At 50.0% G+C, this 18,793-nt stretch overlaps 2 long non-coding RNA genes across 2 annotated transcripts in view; both read left to right on the top strand.

Moving 5' to 3' along the window:
* LOC127028767 (uncharacterized) overlaps positions 1-18,793 on the top strand; it is a 39,361-nt gene that overhangs the window by 17,117 nt on the left and 3,451 nt on the right. The gene's annotated exons all lie outside the window — the stretch shown is intronic.
* On the top strand, positions 16,100-16,500 carry LOC127028773 (uncharacterized). The gene is made up of 3 exons (XR_007768067.1): positions 16,100-16,159; positions 16,246-16,308; positions 16,395-16,500. It is a non-coding gene; the product is annotated as an uncharacterized LOC127028773 (long non-coding RNA).

The raw sequence follows: 18,793 nt of genomic DNA, 5'->3' as shown, positions 1-18,793 counted from the left end.
CTGTCCTGTACCCCATCACTTTTTACATTTTCTTTCTGCGTTTCCTTCTATCCATCTCCCTGTCCCTGTTTTTTAAGTATTTCCTGTGTTTCTTGTACCCCGTTGCTTTGACAATTTTCTTATTATGGTTCCTTCTATCCATCTCCCTGTCCCTGTTCTTTTAATATGCCTGTGTTTCCTGTACCCGATCACTGTTTAAATTTTCTTTCTACATTTTCCTCTATCCACCTCCCTGTCCCTGTGTTTTAATTCTTGTCTATATTTCTTGTACTCAGTTGCTTTTTAAAATTCCTTCTATGTCACCCTCTATCAGCCTCCTTTTCTGGATTGTTTAATTCCTCCCTATATTTCTTGTACCCCATCGCTATTTAATTTCTCTTTCAACAATTCCCTTTATCCCGCTTCTTTTCCCTAAATTTTAATTCCTCCCTTTCTTCCTTATACCCTGTCACTTTTTATATTTTCTTTCAATGTTTCCTTCTGTTCTCATCCCTGTTCCTATTTTTTAATTCTTTCCTGTGTTTCTTGTAGCCTGTCCCTTTTTAACATTTCTGTCTCCCTCTATCCGATTCCCTGTCCCTATTTATTACTTCCCCTCTCTCTCTCTCTCTCTCTGTCCTGTACCCAGTTGCTTTAAAATTTTTCTTTCTATGCCTCCATTTATTTAGTTTCCTGTCCTCCTCTTTTAAATTTTTTCCTGTCTATACTATACTCCGTCAATTTTAAATTTTGCTTCTATGGCTACTTTTATCCAGTTCACTGTCTTCATTTTCTAATTCTCTCCTGTCTGTCCTGTACCCTGTCGCTCCAATTTTCTTGCTATGTCTAAGTTTATCCACTTTGGAGATATTTATCCACTTTGTCACATTTTCTTTCTGTGTCTCCTTTAACCAATTCACTGTCTTTATTTTTTATTTTTTTCCTGTCTGTCCTGAACCCTTTTGCTTTTTCATATTTTCATTCTATGTCTACTTTTATGAAACTCTCTGTTCATATTTTTTTAATTTATTCCTGTCATGTGCCCTGTCACTTTTAAGATTATATTTCCATGTGTGTGTCTATTTTTTACCTTATCCTTATTTTTAATTTTTTTCTCGTCTTTCCTAAATGCCATCGCTTATTACATTTGCTATGTCAACATTTATTGTTTGCTGTCCCTATTTTTTTTATTGTTTTCCTTCTCTTTCTTCCTGTACCCCACCCCTTTTAAATTTTCTTTCTATGTCTCCATTTATCTACTTTTCTGTCCCCATTTTTTAATTGTTTCTTGTGTTTCCTGTACCACTTCACTTTTAAAATTTTATTTCTGCGTGTGGTTTTGGATGGGATAGAGTTAGTTTTCTTCATAGTAGCTGGTACGGGGCTACATTTTGGATTTGTGCTGAAAACAGTGTTGATAACACAGGGATGCGTTAGTTATCGCTGAGCAGCGCTCGCACAGCGCCAAGGGCTTTTCTGCTCCTCACCCTGCCCCGCCAGCGAGCAGGCTGGGGGTGCGCAAGGAGATGGGAGGGGACACAGCCGGGACAGCTGACCCCAACTGCCCAAAGGGATATTCCAGACCGTATGACATCACGCTCAGCAATAAAACTGGGGGTGGAGGTTGTTGTTGTGGTGGGGGTTGCTCAGAACTGGGTGGTCATCGGGTGGTCGGTGGTGAGCAATTGTTTTCATTTGCACCGCTTGTTTTTTCTTGGGTTTTATTTTCCTCTCTCTTTGTTGGTTCCACCCGCCTTTTTTTTTTTAAATTTCTTATTAATTATTAAACTGTTTTTATGTCAACTTATGAGCTTCTTTCTCACATTTACCCTTCCAGTTCTCCCCCCATCCCACTGTGAGGGAGTGAGCAAGCAGCTGTATGGTGCTTAGTTGTCAGCCGGGTAAAACCTCAATGCTATGTCTACTGTTATGAAGCTGCCTTGCTATTTTTTATTTCCTGTCTGTCACGTACCCTGTCGCTTTTAAAATTTTCTTTCTATGTCTACTTTTAGCCAGTTCACTATCTTTATTTTTTAATTTTTTCCTCTCTGTCCTGTGCCCCGTCGCTTCTAAATTTCCGTTCTATTTTTTAAACTTTTCCTGTCTGTCCTGTACCCATCGCTTTTAAATTTTCTTTCCTCATCTATTTTTACCCAGTTTGCCGTCTTTAGTTTTTAATTCATTCTAGTCTGTCCTGTACCCAGTCGCTTTAAAAATTTTCTTTCTATGTCTCCCTCTATTCAGGTTTCTTCGCTGTTTTAAATTTTTTCCTCTCAATGTTTTCATGTGTGAATTTTTGTTTCTATCTTCACATTTATGCATTTTTCTATCTCTATTATTTACTTTTTTCCTATCTGTCCTCTATGTTGTCACTTTAAACATTTTCTCTCTATGTTCACTTTTATCAAGATGACTAACCCTATTTTTTATTATTTCCTGTGTCCTGTGTCACATTGCTTTCAAATTTTTTTCTATATCTACTTTTATCCAGTTCACTGTCTTTATTTTTCAATTTTCTTTCTATGACTCTGTTTATTTAGTTTGTTGTCCCTATTTTTTAGTTTTTTTCTCCTTTAATGCCTTCATTTTTCATTTTTTCCCTATGTCTACTTTTATCTAGTTTTCTGTCCCTATTTTTTAATAATTTTTTCCTCCTCTGCCTTGTACACTTTTGCTTTTAAAATTTTCTTTCTATGTCTACTTTTATCAAGCTGTCTATCCCTCTTTTTTAATTCTTTGTTGTTTGTCACGTACCCTGTTGCTTTTTAAGTTTTCTTTGCGTCTTATTTTTTTCCTTTTTCCCTCGGTTCATCCCGAGGCTTTAGAGGGTCTCCTCGGCACGCTTTTATCTCTGGAGCGTAATTTGTACCCCTCTCGGTCTGTCAGAACATCTCCTCGTCCTCAGAGCGGTCTTTTTGTCCTCTCCTCCATGTCGCTTGCCTCCAGTGGGTCAGCGTCTCCCTCACAACATCTATGCTCTGTTCAAATCCCCTCCCGAGTACCTTTGATGGACCTCGTGCCACCATCTGTCTCTCTGGCCACCTCAGCGCCCCTCTATTTCTGTTACGATGCTTCCTGCGAGCGTGCTTGTGTTCCACGACCATCCTTTAGTTCTGCAGCAGGCTTTGTATCTTTCTTATTCAGACACAACTCTTCCTCGGGCCTTCACTGTGCCCCAGAGCACACTTGCCTTCCCCTCCGCCATGTCGGATGCCTCCGTTCAGTCCCCAGTCCCCTGAGGACGTCTGTACTCTGTTCAGATCCCCTTCCGAGCACCTCATTGTGTCAGCAATACTTTGTTGGTCTCTGTCCCCCCCGGGGCCCTCTCGTTCCCATCACCACGCCTCCTGGGACTGTCCTCGTGGCCCACGGCACCCTTGGAGCTCTGCCGCCCTCTTTGTATCTCTCTCATTCAGACGGAACCCTTCCTCAGGCTTGCTCTGTGCCCCAGAGCTCTCTTACCTTGTTCACTGCCATCTAGGATGCCTCGATTCAGTCGCTCGTCCCCTGAGGACATCTGTACATTGCTGGGACACCTTCTTCAGTTTTGCATTGTGTCCCAGAGCCGCCTTCTGTCTCTCACTCTCAGCACCCCTTCTGCTGCCGTCATCGTGCCTCCCGACGCCATCCTCGTGCCCCACAGCCCTCTCTTGGCTCTGTAGCGCACTTTGCGCCCTTCTCCTCCCCGAGAACCTTTCCTGATGCCACCTTTCATCTCCGGGACGCTCTTGTTGTCCTCTATGCTAGCTAGGATACCTCTGTGCAGTCCCTGGTCCCCTGAGGACACATCATGACCTCGAGCCTTCTTCTGTCTGTCCCTCTCAGAACCCCTCTGCTACTGTCACGATGCCTCCCGAGGTCTTCGATGTTCCCTGCAGCACACTTTTGGCTCCGTAAGCCCCCTTTGGGCTCATTTTGTCACAATCGCACCTCTCCCAAGATCTCCGTTCCCAAATAAGAGCATTCTTTTTCTTCTCTATGCCAGCTAGGATGCCTCCCGAGACCTTCCTTGCGCTCCACAGCACTTTGGTGACACTGCCTCCCTTTCAATCTGTCTTATCCCTCTGAGCCTTTCACGACCCCTCTGCTCCCAGCCACCGTGCCTCCACAGACACCTTCTTTGTGTACCACAGCCCTGTCTGAGCTCTGTAGCGGACTTTGATCCTCTCGTGGTCCCTCAGAAACCCATCTGTGGGCTTTGTTTGTGCCTCAGAGCGCTCTGCCATCTAGGGTGCCTCCATTTGGTCCCCGGCCTCCTGACGACACCTGTACTCTGTTCAAATCCCCTCCGGACTTCTTCCTTGTGTCCCTGAGCCGCCTTTGGTGTCTTTGGCCCAACCGGGACCCCTCTAATGGTGTCACGATGCCTATCGATGCCTTCGAGGTTGCCCTTAGCACACTTTTAGCTTTGCAGCAGACCTCACATCCCTCTCGTTCCCTCAGAGGACTTCCCGAGTCCATATCTGTGACCCAGCCCAGTCATTCTGTCCTCTCTTCCCTCTAGCCGTGCCTCTATTTGTTCCCTGGCCCTCTGATGACATGTTTACTCGGTTCAGATCCCCTCTGGATTTAATCGCTGTGTCTCCAATCCTTTTTCTGTCTCTCTGGCTCCCTCGGGACATTTCTTCTCCCAGGTCGCGATGCCTCCTGAGACCTTCTCATGCTGCACATCCACTTGTAGCACTTCAGGTGGGGCCATCTTTGAGCCACAGAACACTCATTTGTTCCTCTACACTATCCAGGATTCCTGTGTTCAGTCCCCGGCCACCCGAGACCCTCTGTACTCTGCTCGGATGATCACCCGAGTTCCTCCTTGTCGTCCCTAAGCCTTCTTTTGTCCGTCAGCCCCCCTCAACACCCTCTCCTCACAGTCGCACTGCCTCCCGAGACCTTCCTCGTTCTCCACAGCACCTTGGAGCACTTTATCTCCCCTTCTATCTCTCCTGTTCCATGAAAGCGTCCCTTCTTTCTTTGTTACGCAGTGCTCCTTTGTCTTTCTCTTTGCCATCGAGGGTGTCTCTGTTCGGTTCCTCTCCCACTCAGTCATCTGTAGTTTGCCTAGACACCCTCCTGAGACTCCAAGGCCCTCGCTGTGTCTCCAAGCTTCTTTTCTTACCCTGCCCCCTCCTAATTCCTCTACTCTCTATAACAATGTCATCTGAGTCCTTTCTTGTACTCCACAGCACTCCAGCAGCGCTTTAGCTCCTTTCGATTTTATTTTTTTGTGCTCTTATCTACTCTTTGCCATTTAGGATGCCTTCGTTCAGCCCCCGGCCCCCTGAAACATCTGTACTTTGTTGAAATCCCCTTCAGAGTTCCTCATTGTTACCTCTGAGGCTCTTTGGTCTCTCAGGCCCCTCGGGACTCCTCCGCTCCCTTTGCCGAGCTCTCGCGAGAGATCCCCTATGCCCTAGAGCCCCGTTTTAGCTCGGGAAGGCACTTTGCACCCCTCTCTTCCCCTCAGAACCCTTCCTGAGTCTGCATCTGTTACCCCGTCGGTCTTTCTGTCCTCTCATCCTTTGGTGCGCCTCCATTGGTCCCCGGTCCCCTGAGGACACCTGTACTTTGTTCAATTCCCTTTTGAGCTCATTGCATCCCCGAGACTTCTTTGGTCTCTCTGGCCCCTTCGGGATCTCTCTAATCCCTGTGATGATGCCTCTTGTTCTGTCAGAACCTTTTCCAAAGCCATCTTTGTGCTCCGGAGCAGTCTTTTTGTTTTCTGCCTTACAGTCTGTTTCTATTTGGTAGCTGGTACCCCAAAGATGTCTATCGTCAGCTCAGATCTCCTCTTGAGGTTTTTCAGAGAAGGCAATGGCCTTCATCTATTTTTATCAACACATCTCCCGTGGTGTTTTTGTTCTGTTTTGCAATTTGTTTTTGTTCTAGCTACTTAGGTGTTAATTAGGCTGCTTCATACAGTGTCTGATACTTTCTTGTTTTTCCATGGTTTTTTGGTGTTTTCTGTCCTTTGGGACTCACCTAGTTCTCTTAAGGTAGTCATTCGGAGAGACCGTTGAGGTGACCCTGAATCATCGGCGATTTACAGTAAATAATTTACTTTGCAACCGGAGATATTGTTGAGAAGGGAGTCTTACGTGACCTAATTCTGCTTTGTCATTCGGTCCTATCCAGAAGGCAGTTCTGGTAGAATTTAGGTAGTATGCATGGTCTTGCTAGAAATTAAGTGTAACCCCATAGCATTTTGGGTTTTTAATAGGAAACTAAAGCACATGATTTTTCATAATAATACCATTATTGTATTTAACGAAGTACTTTCTTACAGAGCTTAGTAGGACATCTATCTTTTTCCATCTAAAGATTAAGAAAAGTAATTTGAAATTGTTTAGTTACCTACCCAGTCACGTTGTTGATGCAGTGTAGATGTAGTTGCAGTAAAAAGAGCAGGTATTGTCATTTCCAGTAAGGGTCGCTTTCTCTGCTCGGCACTTTGCACGCCGTGAACTGAAGGCAGATGAGAAAACTCCCTGCTGCTCCTCCGGCCGCCTTTATGCCTTCTGGTGGTTCACCCCTCCCCTTTCCCAGGGGATTGTGGGAAGGGTGGTGGGCGGGGCCCGGGGTATATGAGCCACAGGCCCTGCTGTATGAGCTCATTCTGCTCCTGGGCTTCTTTGGTGCTGGTGCTCTGCTGTTCCTTCAGTCCTTTGCAGCTTTTGAGCTGGTTAAGCTGTTTGGGCAGATGCATTTTGATGTTTAGAGAACCGGAGGTGTCTGTTTGAGGTAGGAACTTCAGGACTGGTCAAGGTTCAGCAGCATGTATAATGGAAAGTACACTTGTATGCAGCTGCTTTTGTTTCAGGTCAGTAATTTTGTTTTGAGTGTTCAGGGGTGGCATGATGGTTTAATAGGATGCATTTTTTCTTTATTCTAGGTGCATTGCATCTTCCTGGAATTCCTGGCTTTATTCAAGATGGAACCTCGTTTTCTTCACCAGCTTTGCTGTATGCTGCGTAAGTTGCTGATATCATCTCTCTTAACAGGGCTGATGGTGAGATTATCTGGCAGGGGTTAGGGTGAGCATCTTGTCTGCATCTGTATATGAAGCTTTGGTATTTTTTCGAGAAAGCAGCAGGGACATAAGGCGTAGTGTCTTTCAGGGTATGGCACGCTCATTGCGTTCCCGATCGCCTGCAGAATGCTGTCTTGTCCCTAGAACCTTTGCAGCTTGTGGCAGGCCCCTCATAAACTGTAAATGTCAGGAGTTCACTTCTCTTTGGTTTTGCAGGCACCCTGCGGACAGCCTTTGGAATTGGATGAGCGTTTGAGGAGAGCTGGGGTAGCGGCGAGGAGGAGCCCGGGGCTGGTGACTTCTCACGAGCGCAACGGTAGTTTTCTGTCTCTTGGTATCTTAGGTGGCACGAGCGATGACGGCCGCAGTGTCCGACACTGAATTCCTGCGGAGCAGGTGAGTGGAAGGCCATGTTGCTTTTTGAGGAGGAGGGGTTGTGGAAGAGGTCTGTGTCGACCGACAGGATGCTTACTGCTGGCACTGGTTTGTGTTTGTTTTTTTGGCAGGTGACGAAGAGGAGCCTGGCAACTGCAGGAATGTCCTGGTTCGCTGATGTGGTTTTTGTTGAGGATGGATTCAGACCCCTGGCCCTCTGACAGCTAAGTTGAGGGAGCAGGGATGGGGAGCGGGCCCCGGGGGAGGGGACGAGGTTGGGAACTGCAGGGAGGGGTTTGAAGTTAGCGTAGGGGAGAGGGCTGTCCAGGAACAGTACCTTTTGGCGGGTTACTTTTCAGCACAAGACTAGTGTGTGCCGGGCAGGGCAGTTCCAGCCTGTGTCTGTGTTGTTGTGGTGTTTGTATAGTCTGTCTTCTGTGTCTTAGACCTTTCTTGGGTCTCGATGTCCTCGTTGCTCTTGCTCTCAAGGAGCGCGGCATGCGCCTCGGGTGCCATCCTAGGGTCTCGAATGCCCGTACTCATCGCCTAGTGCCAATCGGGTGCTTCTTTTCTTGCGTTGCAAGCTTAAAGCGTGGATAGGTCTTGCTTCTCAGAGGCTTCCGGTCGGTCCTCTCTTTGCGGCATCGTTCTGGGCTGCGTCAGCAGCTCTGATCTTGAGTGGTCCGTTTTCACGGACACCTGTTCTGGGACTTCTTCCCTGCATCCCTAGGTGTATAGGTCTTTTAGCAAGGCTTCTTGTGCATGCTTCATCCCAGTTGCGGCCATATCTTTTTGCCATGGGCCACAGCATTTGACTCTTCTCGGGCCGCCATAGAATCTTCCTCATGGCCCCCTAGTCTTCTTGCCGAACTATGTCTCTGGTCCAAGAGTCATTCTTAGAGCTTGTTTTTATGTGTCTGGGTCATGCCATTTGTCTTGTTTGTGTGCAGTGTTGGTCTGTGCGTGTTTGTGTCTGGGTTGGAGCTGCTCTGCCTGGGGGCATAGCAGTGATAGTCAGCAAAAGAATAACAATAAGATTCTAAGGCTAACATGTTGATAAGCTTAGACTTTGTAGCAAAGGGTGTACAGTCCATTTCAGAGCAAGGAGCCATATACGCAGCAGCAAGGGGAGTTATTTCTGTAGCGCTATGCAGACGCATGGGGGATGACCAGATTTTTTAATGGCAGGCTCTAGTGAGAATCTAGATGGTATACCTAAATGGAAACAAGACCTCTGGAATTGTTAAGCTATCGCTCTGCATCCGGGTGACTTGTTCGATATTGCTTTTGCAGATGCAAGGAACGAGCCGCGTGCCTAAAGGCGGCGGAGGAGACGCGAGCAGAGCGCCGTGAGAAGGCGGGTCAGTGCGTGGTATCGGAGGGAAGATGCGACCGGTGGCTAGATGACTAGCTTATAGGTTTTGGGTTTTTTCATTTTGAAGGTGGGAAGCAGGACATCAGCACCGGAGCCGACTCGGGCAAGATGATCCCTTGACTAGCGGGCTGAAGTAGGAGTTACTTTTTTCAGGTGTTGTAGTGTTGGTGAAGTTGTAAGCATCTCTTGTTGTGTGCACCTTATAGGCGTACCCGAGCCTGAACGTGCCGACCTGTAAACAGCGGAGGCAGGGCAGGCGAGCGGTCGAGGTAAAGGAGCGGGAGATGGGAATCAGTATGGGCAGGCTGCGGTTTTGGGCAGTATCTCAGGACGTGCGTTTTTGTTCTTTGTGGTTTTTTTTCAGGTGCCGCAAGCAGGCTTGGAAGGGCAAAGCCGCATGCCAATGCAAGCGCAACGGTAGCTTTCTGTCTTTAGTATCTTCGGCGGCAGAAGCAATGACGGCTGCAGCGTCCGACACCGGAATTCCTGTGAAGCGGTGAGCGGAAGGCCACGTTGCTTTTGAGGAGGAGGGCGTTGTGGAAGAGGTCTGTGTCGACTGACACGATGCTTACTGCTGGTACTGGTGGCTTTTTTTTTGGCAGGTGACAAAGAGGAACCTGGCAACTGCGGGAATATGTTGGTTTGCTGATGTGGTTTTTGCTGAGGATGGATTCAGACCCCCGGCCCTCTGACAGCTAAGTTGAGGGAGCAGGGATGGGGAGCGGGCCCCGGGGGAGGGGACGAGGTTGGGAACTGCAGGAGGGGTTTTGAAGTTAGCGTAGGGGAGAGGGCTGTCCAGGAACAGTTCCTTTTGGGCAGCTAAAGAAGCAGGTTACTTCTCGTACGATGCTAGTGTGGGCAGGGCAGGCAGTTCCAGCCTGTGTCTGTGTTGTTGTGGTGTCTGTGTAGTCTGTCTTCTGTGTCTTAGACCTTCCTCGTGTCTCGATGTCCTCGTTGCTCTTTTCACTCAAGGAGCGCGGCATGCGCCTCGGGTGCCATCCCTAGGGTCTCGAATGCCCGTACTCATCGGCCTAGTGCCAATCGGGTGCTTCTTTTCTTGCGTTGCAAGCTTAAAGCGCGGATCGTCTTTGGAAGCTTCTGGTCGGTCCTCTCTTTGCGGCGTCGTTCCGGGCTGTGTCAGCAGCTCTGTTCTCTAGCCATCCATTGTCACGGACTGGGACGACTTCCCTGTGTCCTCACGTTCTTAGGTCTTGAAGCCAGGCTGCTTGCGCATCCATCATCTCTGTTTTGCCAGTAACTTCTTTTAACGGGCCATTATGTTCAACTCTTTTTCTGGGCCTGCCATAAAGTCTCCTCGCCTCACTGTTGCACCCTGTAGGTCTTTGTGCCCAACAGAGTTTCCTGTCTGGGAGTCATTCTTCTTGCTGAGAGTTTTCTCTCGTCTTTGAATCGCATTGTTTGTAGCGTTCTGCGTAGTGTCGGTATGTGCGTGTGCGTGTTTGGCTCGGAGCTGCTCTGCCCAGGGGTGTGGAGTCAGGGGTAGGTGGAATAGCGAAAAGAGTCTACGGTTAATATGTTGATATGCCTCAACCATGTAGGCAAGGCTTGTACAGTCATCTCGGATGGAGTAGCTGCCGGCAGACTGCGTGGACAGTCATTTCAGTAGCGTTTTATGGAGACGATTGGAGCCTTCTGGAGGGCTGTTCAGCGGTAGGGAAGCAGACTGAATCTCAAAGGTGTGAAGGCTGGTATGTGTGGGGCTTAAAGTTTGGTCTGTTTTTTTTTTTTTTTTAATGGCAAGCTGTAGCTGGACTCTAGATGGTATCCTAAATAGAAACAAGACCTCTGGAACTGTTAAGCTACTGATTGGCATCTGGGTGACTTGTTTAATAATTTTTTTTTCAGATGCAGAGGGACAAGATACGCACACAAAGAGCGATGGAGGAGAGTTGAGCGCCGTGACAAGGTAGGTCGGCATGTGGTGTTGGAGGGAAGGTGGGACTGGTGGCTATATGACTACATTATGGTGCGTGGTCTGTTGTGGTGTGGGGTGTTTTTTTTTTTTTTTGAAGGTGTGAAGCGATGAGCAAAGCAGGATATCGGCACCGGAGCCGACTCGGGCAAGGTGAGCAATGTCTAGTGGGCTGCAGTAGCGGTTGTTTTTCAGGTGTCATAGTGTTGGTGAAGTTGTAAGCAATTGTTTGTTTGTGTTCACAGGTGGGACCCGAGCCTCAACGTGGCCGCCCAAAGCGACGGAGGCCAGGCGGGCGAGCGGCCAGGTATAGGAGAGGGTAAGAGGAGTTGCTGCGGCCAGGCTGTGGTTTCAGGCAGTATCTCAGCATGTGCATTTTTCTTCATTTTTTTTCAGGTGCCGTACGCAGCCTCAGAGGGGCGAAGCCGCGTGCTGATAGAGCAGTCTAAGGTGAGGCGGTTGTGGGCCGGGTCAGTGTCTAGTAGCACAGTATTGTATGGCAGCTCAGTTAAGCGTTTCTCTCCTGGTTTTCAAGGCACCGTGCGGGCTGCCTTTGGAATTGGATGTGCAGTTGAGGTGAGCTGGGGTAGGAGCGAGGAGGAGCGCGGGGCCGTGACTTCTCCCAAGCGCAACAGTAACTCTTTTTTTTTTTTCTCGGTCTCTTGGGTGCCACAAGCGACGGTGGCCGTGGCGTACGACTCTGGAACGAGCAAGGTGAGCGGAATGCCAACAGCACATTTGAGGAGGGGGTGTTGTGGAAGAGGCCGGCATTGATCGATGTGATGCTTACTGCTGGCACTATTTGGTTTTTTATTGCAGATGAAGAAGAGGAACACGTGACTGTAGGAACCTCCCAGTTAGCTGACATGGGTGTGGCTTTTTTTGTCGAGGATGGATTCAGACCCCCGGCCCTCTGACAGCTAAGTGAGGGAGCAGGGATGGGGAGCGGGCCCGGGGGGAGGGACGAGGTTGGGAACTGCAGGGAGGGGTTTGAAGTTAGCGTAGGGGAGAGGGCTGTCCAGGAACAGTTCCTTTTGGGCAGCTAAAGGAAGCAGGTTACTTCTCGGTACGATGCTAGTGTGGGCAGGGCAGGGCAGTTCCAGCCTGTGTCTGTGTTGTTGTGGTGTCTGTGTAGTCTGTCTTCTGTGTCTTAGACCTTCCTCGGGTCTCGATGTCCTCGTTGCTCTTTTTCACTCAAGGAGCGCGGCATGCGCCTCGGTGCCATCCCTAGGGTCTCGAATGCCCGTACTCATCGGCCTAGTGCCAATCGGGTGCTTCTTTTCTTGCGTTGCAAGCTTAAAGCGTGGATAGGTCTTGCTTCTCAGAGGCTTCCGGTCGGTCCTCTCTTTGCGGCATCGTTCTGGCTGCGTCAGCAGCTCTGATCTTGAGTGGTCCGTTTTCGTGGATACCTGTTCTGGGACTTCTTCCCTGCATCCCTACATTTCTTACGGTCATCCTACGTTCTTAGGCTCCTTGCACGTTCCTCATCCCTGTTGCAGCCATGTCTTTTTGTCACGGGCCACAGTGCTCGACTCTTCTCGGGCGCCATAGAGCCTTCTTCATGGGCCCCTTGGTCTTCTCACCCGATGATGTCTCTTGTCCCAGAGTCATTCTTAGAGAGCTTTTTTTATGTGTCTGGGTCATGTCATTTGTTCTTGTGTGCAGCGTTGGTCTGTGCACGTTTGTGTCTGGGTTGGAGCCGCTCTGCCTGCGGGCATAGCGGTGGTAGCCAGCAAAAGAGTAACAACAAGATTCTAAGGCTAATGTGTTTGATAAGCCTAGACTTTGTAGGCAAAGAGCATACAGTCCATTTCAGAGCAAACAGCCAGGTAGGCAGCAGGCGAGGAGAGTATTCCTGTAGCGCTATGCAGAGACCCGGGGCACGACCAGATTTTTTTTTTATGGCAGGCTGCTGTTGGATGCCAGATGGTATTCCTAAATGGCATCAAGACCTCTGGAATCGTTAAGCTATCATTCAGCATCCAGGTGACTTGTTTAATAATAATTTTTTTCAGATGCAGAGGGACAAGATACGCACCAAACAGCGACGGAAGAGGTAAGCGGAGCGACGTAAGAAGGTGGGTCGGTGAGTGTCGTCGGAGGAAGATGTGACCGGTGGCTAGATGACTAGCTTATAGGTTTTGAGTTTTTTATTTTGAAGGTGGGAAGCAGGATATTGGCATAGAGCTCTCTCGGGCAAGGTGACCCTGTCTAGCGGGCTGAAGCAGCAGTTACTTTTTCAGGTGTCGTAGTGTTGGTGAAGTTAGAAGCGTCCCTTGTTGTTTGTCTCTTATAGGTGGTACCCGAGCCTCGACGTGGCAACCTGTAAACAGCAGAGGCAGGGTCAGCGAGCGGCCGAGGTAAAGGAGCGGGAGATGGGAATAGGTGCGGTCAGGCCGTGGTTTTGGGCAGTATCTCAGCATGTGCTTTTTGCTTTGGTTTTTTTTCAGATGCTGCAAGCAGGCTCGGAGGGCGAAGCCGCATCTGACGAGCGGTCTGAGAAGGTGAGGCTGTTGTCGGCCGGGTCGGTGTCTAATAGCAAAGGTTGTATGGCAACTCCGTAAGCATTTCTCTTTGGTCTTGCAGGTACCCTGAGGGCAGCCTTGGAATGGATGAGCATTTGAGGTGAGCTGGGGTAGTGGCGAGGAGGAGCACGGGGCCGGTGACCTCTCACGAGCGCAACGGTAGCTTTCTGTCTTTGGTATCTTAGGTGGCACGAGCAATGATGGCCGCAGCGTCCGACACTGGAATTCCTGTGGAGCGGGTGAGCGGAAAGCCACGTTGCTTTTGAGGAGGAGGGCGTTGTGGAAGAGGTCTGTGTCGACTGAACGATGCTTACTGCTGGTACTGGTGGCTTTTTTTTTGGCAGGTGACAAAGAGGAACCTGGCAACTGCGGGAATATGTTGGTTTGCTGATGTGGTTTTTGCTGAGGATGGATTCAGACCCCCGGCCCTCTGACAGCTAAGTGAGGGAGCAGGGATGGGGAGCGGGGCCCGGGGGGGGGACGAGGTTGGGGAACTGCAGGGAGGGGTTTTGAAGTTAGCATAGGGGAGAGGGTGTCGGGAACAGTCCCTTTGGGCCTGTAAGGGAGCGGGTTACTCTTCAGCATGACGCTATCCTTGTGCCGGGCAGGGCAGTTCCAGCCTGTGTCTGTGTTGTTGTGGTGTCTGTGTAGTCTGTCTTCTGTGTCTTAGACCTTCCTCAGGGTCTCAATGTCCTCTTTTCACTCAAGGAGCGGGCATGCGCCTCGGGTGCCATCCCTAGGGTCTCGAATGCCCGTACTCATTGGCATAGTGCCAATCGGGGCGCCGCTTTTCTTGCGTAACAAATGTAAAGTGTGGATCGGTCTTGCTTCTCGGCAGCTTCCGGTCGGTCCTCTTCTGCTCTCTTGTTCCAGGCTGTGTCAGCAGCTCTGTTCTCTAGCCATCCGCTTTCACGGACCGGGGCTTCTTCCCTGCGTCCTCGACGTTCTTAGGTCTTGAAGCCGGGCTTCTTGCGCATCCATCATCTTAGTTTTGACAGCAACTTCTTGTAACGGGCCATCACGTTAAGACTCTTTTTCTGGGGCTGCCGTAGAGCCCTCCCTGCCTCACCGTTGAAGCCTTGCAGGTCTCCTTGACTGACAGCATCTCCCGTCTGGGAGTTGTTCTTCTTGCTGAGAGTTTTCTCTCATCTTTGAGTTTGCGTTGTTTGTGGTGTCGGTCTGTGCATGTGTGTGTTTTGGCTTGGAGCTGCTCTGCCTGGGGTGTGGAGTCAGGGTAGGTGGAATGGGAAAAAGAGTCTATATTGGAATTGGATGAGCATTTGAGGTGAGCTGGGTATTAGCAAGGAGGATCACGGGGCCGGTGACTTCTCAAGCACAATTGTACGTTGGTGTGTCTTAGTATCTTAGTAGCCAAAAGCTACGATGAGGGTAAGGGGAATGCTACGGCCCTTTTGAGGAGGGAGGTGTTGTGGAAGAGGTCGGTGTTGACTGGTGCGATGCTGTCAGCACTGTTTTGTCTTTTGGTTTTATTGCAGATGATGAAGAGCTTGGCAACTGTAGGAACATGCTGGCTAGCTGATGTGACTTTTTTGTCGAGATGGATTCAGACCCCTGGCCCTCTGAAAGCTAAGTTGAGGGAGCAGGGATGGGGAGCGGGCCCCAGGGGAGGGGACGAGGTCGGGAACTGCAGGGAGGGGTTTTGAAGTTAGCGTAGGGGAGAGGGCCGTCCAGGAACTCTTCAGCACAAGACTAGGGTGGGCAGGGCAGTTCCAGCCTGTCTCTGTGTTGTGTAGTTTGTGTAGTCTGTCTTCTGTGTCTTATACCATACCTTTATCAGGTTCTTAACGTCTTTGTAGCTCTTTGATCGGCAGCACCTCGGTAGCCTTCCCGAGAGTCCGAGCGCATCGCCTCATTGGCATAGCACCCATCGAGCCTTCTTGTCTTGCAATTGTAGCTTAAAAGCGTGGATCGGTCTGGCACGCGTCGCGCCGTAGATGTTTTTGAGCGGTCATCTCTCGAGGTGGTGAGCTAGGTGGGCGCTTGTGGCGCGCTGCTCTTGAGAATTCTGTTTGTACAGAGTTGTCTTCTAGGGTTTCGTTCCCATGTTCTTAACGGTCTTAGGTCTTAAAGCCTGGCTTCTTATGCATCCATCATTCTGGCTTTGATGGTAGCTTTCTCTCTCGCGAGGCCGCAGCGGTCACCTCTCTTTCTCGAGGCCGCTATAAAAAGCATCTGCGCCATCGTGGCACCGTAGGGCTTCTCTGTCGGCCACAATCTTCCCTACGGCAGTCGGTCTTCTCGCTCGCGGTTGTCTCGTGTCTCACGGTCACGTTATTTGTGGCGTCTGTGTGCGGTGTCGGTCTGTGTCGGGGTTGGAGCTGCCCTGCCCAGGGGTGTAGCAATGCGGTGTAGCAAGGCACGGTGTTGTGATAATATGTTGATCTCTCAAATTGTTTGACAAAGAACCGTACGGTTCATCTCTGGGCCAGTAGCTGTAGACAGCTGCCACAGAGTTTATTTTCATTGCGTTTGCAGGTGCCGGAGGTCAGACTCTGGCCTTCTGGGAGCGGCAGTTTGCGCGGCGGTCCGAGCGGGTTGAATCTTGAATGTGCCTTAGCTTGTATATGTGGGGCTCAATATCTGGGGTTTGGTTTTTCCTTTTTTTTATTCCCGGGGTGTAGTTAGAAGGCACACGCAAAAAGAAGACGGACCTTTTGTCTCGCCAAGCTATCGGTCCAGCATCCGGGTGACTCGCTTTACACGGTTTGTTTGGGTTTTTTCCGATGCGGAGCGATGAGCCGCGTGCCGAAGGACGACGGAAGAGGCGAGCAGAGCGCCGGGTGAAGGCGGGCCGGCGTCTGATGTCGGAGGATCGGCACAAACTGTCGGCGGTTCTGACTGGCTTATGCTTTTTCAGTTTATGCTTTCTAGATGCAAATCGATGTATGAAGCGGGATATCCGCACCGGAGCGGACTTTGGCAAGGTGAGCGATGAACCCGGTGTGCTGAAGTAGCGCTTCTTTGTGGTGTCGTATTATTGATGTAGCTAAAATCATACTTTGTGTTTCAGATTTACAGAGGGCGGGCAGGGCTCGGCACAGAGGACCGAAGAATCTGACTCTGAGCGGCCGAGGTAAGGAGCGGGAGAGAGGAAGCGCCGTGAGCGGCGGAGGATTTGGGCGATATGTCAGCATGTACTTTTTTCTCTTTTTTTGGCAGGGGCCGTGCTCCTTTGCAGAGGGGCGAAGCTGCACAGCCACAAGCGGTTCGAGAAAAGGCGAGAGACTCGTTAAGCGGTCTGCTCCGGCTCAAATTTCCGAGGAGCTCACGGTAACTCGGCCGAGCGTTTTGTCTTTGGTTTTGCCGGTGCCGCGAAGGCTTTCCTCAAACGGCTGAGGATTGAGGCGAGTCGGCGGAGGAGAGAGGAGCGGCAGGGTGGGAACCGCAGAGCGGGTTATCGCTTCCGATTACGACGGGCGCTTTATCTCTCCGGTTTTCTGGCTTCCACGGGAGATGCTGGCCGCAACAACTGATTTTTTGGGAGCGGCGTGGCACTTGCGGGGAGGGTGTCGTCGCAGTAGAGGTCGGCGCCGGCCGGCGTGTCGGTGACTGGCGGCGCTCTGTGTTGCGGGTGATGAAGAGGAATCCGGTGAATGCGGGAGCATCCCGGTTAGACGATGTGCTCCTGATGAGGATGGATTCTGGATCCCGTCCTCTGAAAGGTAAGTCAAGGGGCAAAAGCGGCGGGTGGGGGGGGGGGCAGAAGGAGGTTTAATGTCAGGGTTGCAGAGAGGGCTATTTAGGCTCCATTAAGTCTGGGGGTGGATAGCGGGCCCGGGGTCCGTTCTGCAGGATGCGAATGTTCCGGCCCGTGTCCTAGCGTCATTTGCGTCGTGCGCGTTCCGTCTCATACGGTGCTTTTTGCAGGTCTCTATGTTCTGGCCCACGGCCTCTGCACTCGTCACGCACCTCGGTAAGGCGTCTGTAGGGTCTCTAATGCCTTGTGGTTTCGCATAGGGCCTGTCGAGCGCTTCGGGTCTCGTGAAGGGAGCCTTGAGGGTGTTTTGCATCATGGATGTTGCCGGACGGTCGCCTTTGCGGAGGCGATCCGGGCCGGAACGACAGCTCTGCTCTTTGAAAGTTGTGTTTCTGTGGAGATCCCCTACAGCATTTCATCCCTGTGTCCTTACGGGCTTAGGTCTTAAAGCCTGACTTGTCACACATCCGTTGTTTCTGGGTTTGTATTGCATTGCAACGCTCTAACCGGTTTTGACTGCCATCTGAGACCGCCTCGCTTTTGCAGCGCTTTGTGTCGTATTGCATTGTATCGCTCCGTCTTTGGTTTTGTATCGCATTGCTCTGTACTTGTATCAGCTGAGACCTGAGACTGCCTTGCATTGTACAACCCCGTATCGTGTTTTGTCTCATTGCAGCGCTCTGTATTTGTATCGACTGCCGTCTGGGACATCTTGTGTTGTGTTGCTCTCTATTTGAATTTGTACCGCATTGTTTGGCTCTGTATCGGTTTTGTATTGTATTGCTCTATATTTGAAATTGTACTGCCATTTGAGACTGTCTTGCATTGTATGGCCCTGTATAGCATCTTGTCTCACGTTGCAGCGCTCCGTATTTGTATCGACCGCCGTTTGAACCGTCTTGCATTGTATCGCTCTGTATTTGGTTTTGTGTTGCATTGTATCGCTCTGTATTTGGTTTTGCGTTGCATTGTACGGCCCTGTATTGTGGGTTCGCATTGCAGCGCTCCGTATTTGTATCGACCGCCGTTTGAGACCGTCTTGCATTGTATCGCTCTGTATTTGGTTTTGTGTTGCATTGTACGGCCCTGTATTGTGGGTTTCGCGTTGCAGCGCTCCGTATTTGTATCGACCGCCGTTTGAGACCGTCTTGCGTTGTATCGCTCTGTATTTGGTTTTGTGTTGCATTGTACGGCCTGTATTGTGGGTTTTGCGTTGCAGCGCTCCGTATTTGTATCGACCGCCGTTTGAGACCGTCTTGCGTTGTATCGCTCTGTATTTGGTTTTGTGTTGCATTGTACGGCCCTGTATTGTGGGTTTGCGTTGCAGCGCTCCGTATTTGTATCGACCGCCGTTGAGACCGTCTTGCGTTGTATCGCTCTGTATTTGGTTTTGTTGCATTGTACGGCCCTGTATTGTGGGTTTTGCGTTGCAGCGCTCGTATTTGTGACCGCCGTTTGAGACCGTCTTGCGTTGTATCGCTCTGTATTTGGTTTTGTTGCATTGTACGGCCCTGTATTGTGGGTTTTGCATTGCAGCGCTCCGTATTTGTATCGAGCCGTTTGAGACCGTCTTGCATTGTATCGCTCTGTATTTGGTTTTGTGTTGCATTGTACGGCCCTGTATTGTGGGTTTTGCGTTGCAGCGCTCCGTATTTGTATCGACCGCGTTTGAGCGTCTTGCATTGTATCGCTCTGTATTTTTTGTATTGCATTGTATCGCTCTGTATTTGGTTTTGTTTGCATTGTACGGCCCTGTATTGTGGTTGCGTTGCAGCGCTCCGTATTTGTATTGACCGCCGTTTGAGACTGTGTTGCATTGTATTGCTCTGTATTTGGTTTTGTGTGCATTGGTACGGCCCTG

The sequence above is a fragment of the Gymnogyps californianus genome, unplaced genomic scaffold, assembly GCF_018139145.2.
Source record: "Gymnogyps californianus isolate 813 unplaced genomic scaffold, ASM1813914v2 HiC_scaffold_42, whole genome shotgun sequence".
Classification (NCBI taxonomy): domain Eukaryota; kingdom Metazoa; phylum Chordata; class Aves; order Accipitriformes; family Cathartidae; genus Gymnogyps; species Gymnogyps californianus.
This window is presented reverse-complemented; position numbering and strand designations above follow the sequence as displayed.